The sequence below is a fragment of the Mustela nigripes genome, chromosome 8 (genome assembly GCF_022355385.1).
Source record: "Mustela nigripes isolate SB6536 chromosome 8, MUSNIG.SB6536, whole genome shotgun sequence".
Lineage (NCBI taxonomy): Eukaryota > Metazoa > Chordata > Mammalia > Carnivora > Mustelidae > Mustela > Mustela nigripes.
Genome location: NC_081564.1, coordinates 87334117 through 87341008, shown reverse-complemented (window position 1 = coordinate 87341008; position 6892 = coordinate 87334117).

The window sequence follows — 6892 nt, the reverse complement described above, 5'->3', positions numbered from 1 at the left end:
GACCTGACTTTTGCGGACGCGACAAGCTCGGGAGCGACGGGCACGCGGCGAGCTGGAGTCTCTCTGCTTTTGGAGCATCGGTGGCTTCTCTCTCAGAGAAAACCGGCTGGCAGTTCCATTGGCTTCTGCTTTTTTCTCTCACTGAAATCATACACCAAGTAATGATTAATAGCTCAAAGTCAAGACGGGAGGAAGTATTGATCCGAAGAAAGCACTTTTCTCAATTGCTACCAGCTTTGGAAACCGAAATTGACAGCAAGCCTTCTGGGTCCTTGCAAGAAATCCACGGGATCGATAAAGAAGGCTCATCGGGGGCTGAACTAAGAAACCGGTTGGGAAAAAAAAGCTGAACCAGTAAATGTCAAGCACGCAGATGGATGTCTGCGGACAAGCCCACGTCACGGAGAGGCTCCCCGCGCTGGGAGGCCCCGTGGGGATGCCTCCTGGAATGCTGCTGCGCGTCTCTCCAGTCATAAGCGATGGTAAAGTGGCCTGCACGAGTGGGTGCCGTGGGATCCACCCCGGAGACTTCCCCGTAAATTCGCGCCGCATGGGAGGGGCTGGTGGGCTGGTGAGCTGCTCCCTCCACTCCCAGGAGGAGCCTGGAATCTGTGACTTACTGAGAGGAGAGGGCGGGCTGTGCTTCCCGCAGGTCGCGGGGGATCTGCCGGTCCCGCCTGTGGGCTCCGGTAGACGACGCGGGAGCAGTGAGGCAGGAGGGGCTGCTTCCATACAGACCCACGCTGCCTCCATGAAGCCCGTGCAGCCGCCTTCCCAACACCCACCAACGACCTCACCATCTTCCTGCTTTAGAATCCCTGTTGTCGCAGAAGTTCGTGCGAGCTTCTACAGCTCGTCTGGGTTGGACGGAATCATCCCAGCTCCGCACCAAGCCATGCCACTAAAGAAAACGAAGAGGAAAGCAAAGACTATTCTTTGGAGCGGTTTTAGGTTCACAGCACAACTGTGAACAAAGTCCAGAGTTTCCGCAGACTCCCGGCCCCACACGGGCACAGCCTGCCCCACTACCCACCCCCACCCCCGACGGTGCGTCTGTTGCAACGGAGGGACTGTTGCCATCATCAAAGTCTGTAGCTTGCGTTAGGGCCCCTCTGCGGGTTTGCACAGGTGTGTAATGAGTTCCCACAGACCAGTTTCTCTGCCCCAGAAACAGTCTGAGCCCCTGTTCATGTCGGAAGAGGGCAGCTTGCAGGGGACACAAGAAAGAGGGTCAGGGTCAGGATGTGCTGGAAATGACAGAGCAGAGGGTGCATTCGAGTTCCCCACCCCGAGGGAGCCTTTCAGATGGGTGGGTGACAGGATGGCACGGCCAAGTGTAGATTCGACCATCAGGGCTTTGTGTCTGTGTACATCTCTCCTGTATTCCCAGTGCCTGGCACATCCCAGGTGTTCAGTAAACACCTGCCAGGTGAACGAGTCAGACTCAACCTAGGGAGGAGGGAATTTGAGTCGAGTCGGCTTCCCCGGCCGTGACCGTCTTCAGCCTCGGGAGCTGATCCCGCTATCCTCTGTCCGGAGGAAATCAGCTCGCCTAGCTGAGCCCGATCCAACACAGATGCCGCGAGTCTTAGAAATGCAGGCGTTTGGGAGTAAACAACCAGTTTACTTATGTTATCTTATATTATCCGGTCTCGGAAAGCAGCAGACACACAGTTCGCCTTAAAAGCACAGGCAGGCCGCACAACTGCGGTGGGGGAGCAGAGGGGTGCGCAGACCTGGCCTGGCTGAGCGCGAGGCCTCCCAGGACAGCACGTGGGCAGGCCCCGCCCCACGCCTTCCGGGGCAGATCTCAGGGTCCCTCCGCAATCTGCTTTAAAAAAAAAAAAACAAGTCTTCCCCATGTGATTCTCATCATCCATCGGTTGGTTTGCCAAGGCCGGTGTAGAAAATAACGGAGAGGACGCCTTAGACACGGACGAACGCTCGTCGGTTTAAAGGGACGTTGATGTTCTTTGGAGGCTGGGGCCGACTTCATGGAGGTAAACTGAGGCGGGTCTGTTGGTGTGGGTCAGGGGGCTCTCTCGCCGTCGGCCGCCTGCAGATTCCCAGTCCCGAGCACCGCCCTGCCGAGAGGCGGACCCACATTTCAGGGAGCTGCCGCTATCCCCTGCCCCACCTGCTTGGCCCTCGCATCCTTGGCCCCAAGCGCCACCAGCTGAGGGTCACAACAACATGCCTTGATTTCCTTCCTTCTCTGGAGGCCAGACGCCCGGCGAGAGCCTCACTGGGCTGGCGTCCAGGCGTTCAGGGCTGGGTCCTCCTAGAGGCTCCTGGGGAGAACGCCTTCCTCCCCTCCTCCAGCTTCTGGCGGCCGCGCACCTCACTTGGGGCCTCCCCACACGCACCTCTGCCCACCTCGCCACGCTTCCTCCTCCTCGTCCCCAGGCCCGTCGCCCTCTGCCTCCCTCCTGAGGAAAGACACTTTGCTGCCCGTGAGGGTCCTCTCTCCACCTCAGGGTCCTCCGTCTCTCCCACCTGCGAAGTCCCTTCCGTCACATCAGGAAGTGCTCACGGGTCCCAGGAGTCAGGACGTGGACATCACCAGGCGTCACCAGCCGCCCCCCCCACCCCAGTCTAACGGACAAACCAACGCAGACATCTAACAAGTTCACGCACCTGCTGAGCGTAACTGAAGTCCGCAGCCCTGAGCGCTGAGCGTTCCGTGGGGTGGGAGGTGAGCCGCAGGGCCGGGGACAGGACTGGGAACGCTCGCAGAGGCCCCCGGGCCTGCGGACGCAAAGTCCAGCGTGGGCAGGGCGGAAGGGAAGGGACACAGCGTGCGGGGGCCAGAGTCACCTGCCCGTGCCAGGAGGTGTCTGAGGGAAGGGCGACTGTGCTGAACTTCCCTGCCCCCTCCGTGTGGCCACGAGGCTGGTGTGCATGGGACACGCAGCCAAGGTCTGCTAGGAACGTCACTTGCAGCCTGTCCCCGAAAGCCGAAAACCAGCTCTCTGCTCAGCCCCCAAGCTCCCGGAGGGAAAGGCTGGATTTTTGCTTTGTGTTTTGTCCTTTTCAGCTGAAGCCACACGGCTCTAAGCCTCATTCTTCTGCAAAGCAAGATCCCGAAGGAGAACAGGCAGCTCGAAAGGGAGACCAGCAGATTACAAATCACCGAGAGCCTTTCGACAAGGCCCTGTTGGTGAGGTTGAAAGGAAGGCAGTGTTTTTTTTTTAAAATACCTCAGGATTATGAACAGAAAGTCTTTGACCTTAAATAACTATTAAAAAAAAAGAGAGAGAGACATTTTTTCCCCTTAAAGCAATAAGTGAATAATATTTTTGTCTTGGACACCAAATAAAGTCATTTTAGATGAAAAACTCCTCTGAGCTGCTAATGCTTGGAATTGACTTAAAAATAGGGTGTCCGCAGCCCCTCTGTGGGTGTTTGGGAATGTGTTCTTCCTCTGCGAGCTTCCAACGGGAAGATAGGCTGTGGAACTGGCATGAGGCCAGGGGAGAGCCCTCGTGAGGTCCGGCCGGGGGCCTCTGGGGAGCAGGCGGGGTCACCAGGGGCCGCTGGAGTCTGTGTCAGGAAGGAAAGCATGTCACTGGGCCCTGGACAGCCCCCGGCCCTTGTGGGCCCGATCCCGGCTCCTCCGGCCGCTCTCAGAGAGATTCGCCCCCCACTCCACAGAGAACATCACTTGTGTGCCGGCCTGGGGTCTGGGCTGCACACAGGGTCCATGTGAGAGGCGCACGGCATAGACGAGACCCCTCACAGCACAGGCGAGGCTGCTCACAGCACCGTGGCCAACCCTGAGCCACCCACGGACAGAGCCTCGTGCTCCCAGACGGCGCTGGGGCCTGAAGGCACCCAGCCCCGTGGCTTCAGATCCCACCACCCCTGCCGCCAAGCCTCAGCCTCTCCACCTGCGATTAGATGCTGCCCCACCCCAGAGGCGCTCATCCCAGAGCGGCCCCGAAGCCTGGGCCCCCAGGACTCTCAGCCGTCCACTTCGCAGGCCTGCACAGAGCCCGGCATGGACGTGATGCTCCAGTGATGCTGGGGGTCTCCGTGGAACTGTGTTTTCCAGACCAGAGCCTCGGTGCCCAGAGATGGCGCCTCTGTGGGAGGGCCGCGCCCCTGGAAGCCGCCAGCGTCCCCAGGACCTGACTTGGCTGGTTAGCAGCGTCCCCTCCTGCTTGTGTCCTGGTGACACAGATGGTACAGATGGCAGTGGTCTCCACACAACATGACCACACCAGGACCGTTGTGTCCACCCTGTCACCATGCCAGATATGCCCCCAACAGCGGGCGGCTCTGAAACTAGGGAGCTGGGCCTGGGGCCGCCTCCACTTGCTGCGGGGCTGCTCCCGGGGGCGCGGGTTCGGGGCTGGCCCACGGAGCTGCCCCTCGGGGACGAGAGGAGAAGCCAGGACGAGCTGGTGCGGCCCGGATTCTTCCCCGTCCGGACGTTTCATCTAGAGAGTGGCCCTGTGGCTGGAAACCAATGACAGCAGTGGAGAGACGCTCTGGGGTCTGGTCATTGTCCAAGTCAAATGGCAGAAATCAGGGGAAAGTAGAGGCAGGCCACGGGGTCAAAGAGAAGCCAGGCTGCGGGACCAGTGACCGGACTGAGAAAACACGCGAGGACAGCTGAGTCCATCTGCGTCGCGTCCCTCGGTTTCAGCGGTCAGGTGGCCCGCGCGGGGCTTGGGCTGACAAACGTGTCGCGCCGCACACGCATGGCTTGGTCTGGAGCACGTCGTGAGCCATTGCCATTACTGTGTCTGTCTGAGGGGCGTGGAGGGAACAAACCTGTGACGTCCTGACCTTCCGCATAGCCAGGTACCCTGAGAAGGTGGGGGGCGCCCCACGCCGTCCGGGATACTCTGAGCGGACACAGAGCTCTCACCAGGAGCCCCAACCCCTAATGGCATCGCCTTGGGGATTAAGCTTCAGGTTATGAATTTGGAGGGGACGCGAACATTCAGCAGCAGTAACAGCCTCTTGAAAATGCTCATCAAGAAGCTTCACTCCTGTGCGGGTCTCCTTCCCGAGACAGAAACTGGCGCTGCCACGCAGCAGGGGTCCCTTCCTGATCCAACACTGGTCTGCACTGGGAGGCTGGGCGGAATCTAGGATCTCCAACAGCTTCCCCGAAAGCTTGTAGGCTGAACGCAGGCAGGTGCTTTCCAGCAGTGCATGGGGTCGGGGGGGGGGGGGGGGGGGGGGGGGGGGGGGGGGGGGCGGACGGGAAGGGGGGGGGGGGGGGGGTAGGGGGCGTGGAGGGATGACAGACAACAAGAGCAGCAATGGGTCTTTATTAGTCATTCCACAGTTTTTCTCTCCTTTTACAGAAAACCAGCAAAAGAGGCCTTCCTGGCCTCTTCGTTACCTATTAGTGGCTGCTACAGCTTTTTGCTTGTTCTTCACCTCCTGCCCTCCAGGGACGGGGCAGGGGACCCGTGTCTTGGGCTACAAAGTTGGGGGCTCTAGAGAGGGCAGGGTCGGGCCCCTGGATGGGTGGGGTGGGGACAGACACTGGGCTCCCTGGAAAGGCAGGGCTGTCTGGGTGAAGGCACCACAGGGAGAGCTGTGGAGGCATTGGCCAGCAGAGGGTGACGGACGTAGTGGGGGGCTGTCCCCTGGGGCTCCGCTGTAGGTTCCTATGTGACAAAGAGAGCTGCTGACGGCTGCAGCTGAAAGGGGCTGCCGGACCCCTACGCACTGAGGAGGCCCACGGACATTCCCGGCTTTGCCCCCACTCACGCTGGGGACTCGCAGCCTGCCTTGTGGACCCCGAGCAGGGAGCTCATCAGTCTCCTTGGATTGAGGAGGGGGTGGGCGTCCATCCTGTGGCCTGAGCCGCTGAGTCAGCGTGTGCATATGGAGCTCCCTTCTGCAGTGGGGAAGGCAGAAGACAACAAAAGTCAATTGTTTCATAAGACTTTGTGTCTCCCTCCTTCTGCCCCCAACCCCGCACCATCTACCCAACCCCTCTCTCCCTTCTTCCTCCTCCTCTTCTCTGTTCTACTCCCCTCTGCTCCCTAGTGAGGCCATGAGACCGTCACAGGGGACAGGCTGGGGACCGCCCCCTCCCCCTGCCAGAGAGCTTTTTTGTTCTTGTTTGGGGAGCCTGCAGCGCCGCCGGGGTGGGGGAGAGAAGACACACCCAGGGTAGCAGCTCTGGGAACCGGATACCCAGCAAGGGGACGGGCCACCCGCTGAGAGCTGCGGCAAGCTATTTGGGTCATCGATGAGATCAAACACGCCATTATAGTCCAGTGAATGGCCGGCTCTGAAAAGACGGGAAAGGAGCTTTTGCCGGAGCCCCAGCGTCCCAGAATCCAGGGGTTGGAAAGGACCTAAAGCCTTCAGTCTAATCGCTCAGATCAGCGAATTGCTGGAGTAATTGCTGTCTGTCCTCCAGCTCTCTCAATACATGGGCTTTTCAAGTGCCTGGGAACTCCGTCCTGGCAAGGGGGCCTGGTAGCGTGTTCTAAGTTGTCCAGAAATTTCTCAGATGAATCCAAATCAGTTTCTCTTTAGCTTCTACCTGTGAATCTTATTTTCCTCCCGAGGCCATGCAGAATCCTTCCCCTTCCACTTCCACTCCGTTGTTCAGCTACCATTCGAGAGGTGCCAGAGTGCCCTGGTGGCCCGGAACAGGGACGTCGATCCCAGGTGGACCCCAGGCAGAATTCCCAGCTTTGCCATTTCCCAGTGAGTGACCCTGGCAAGTGACCAAGGTCACTGGGTACAAGGCACTGCATTTTTAAGAGAGACTTAGAGATACCCCTCCTTCCAGAAGCCTTGAGAATCATGGAGACGTCTGTGCGCAAGGCAAGGAGCAGCTGCCTGGTGCTGGAGTGCCTGGGGGGGCTGGCACGGAGTCGGAGCCTGAGATCGAAGGGAGGCACGGAGGCCC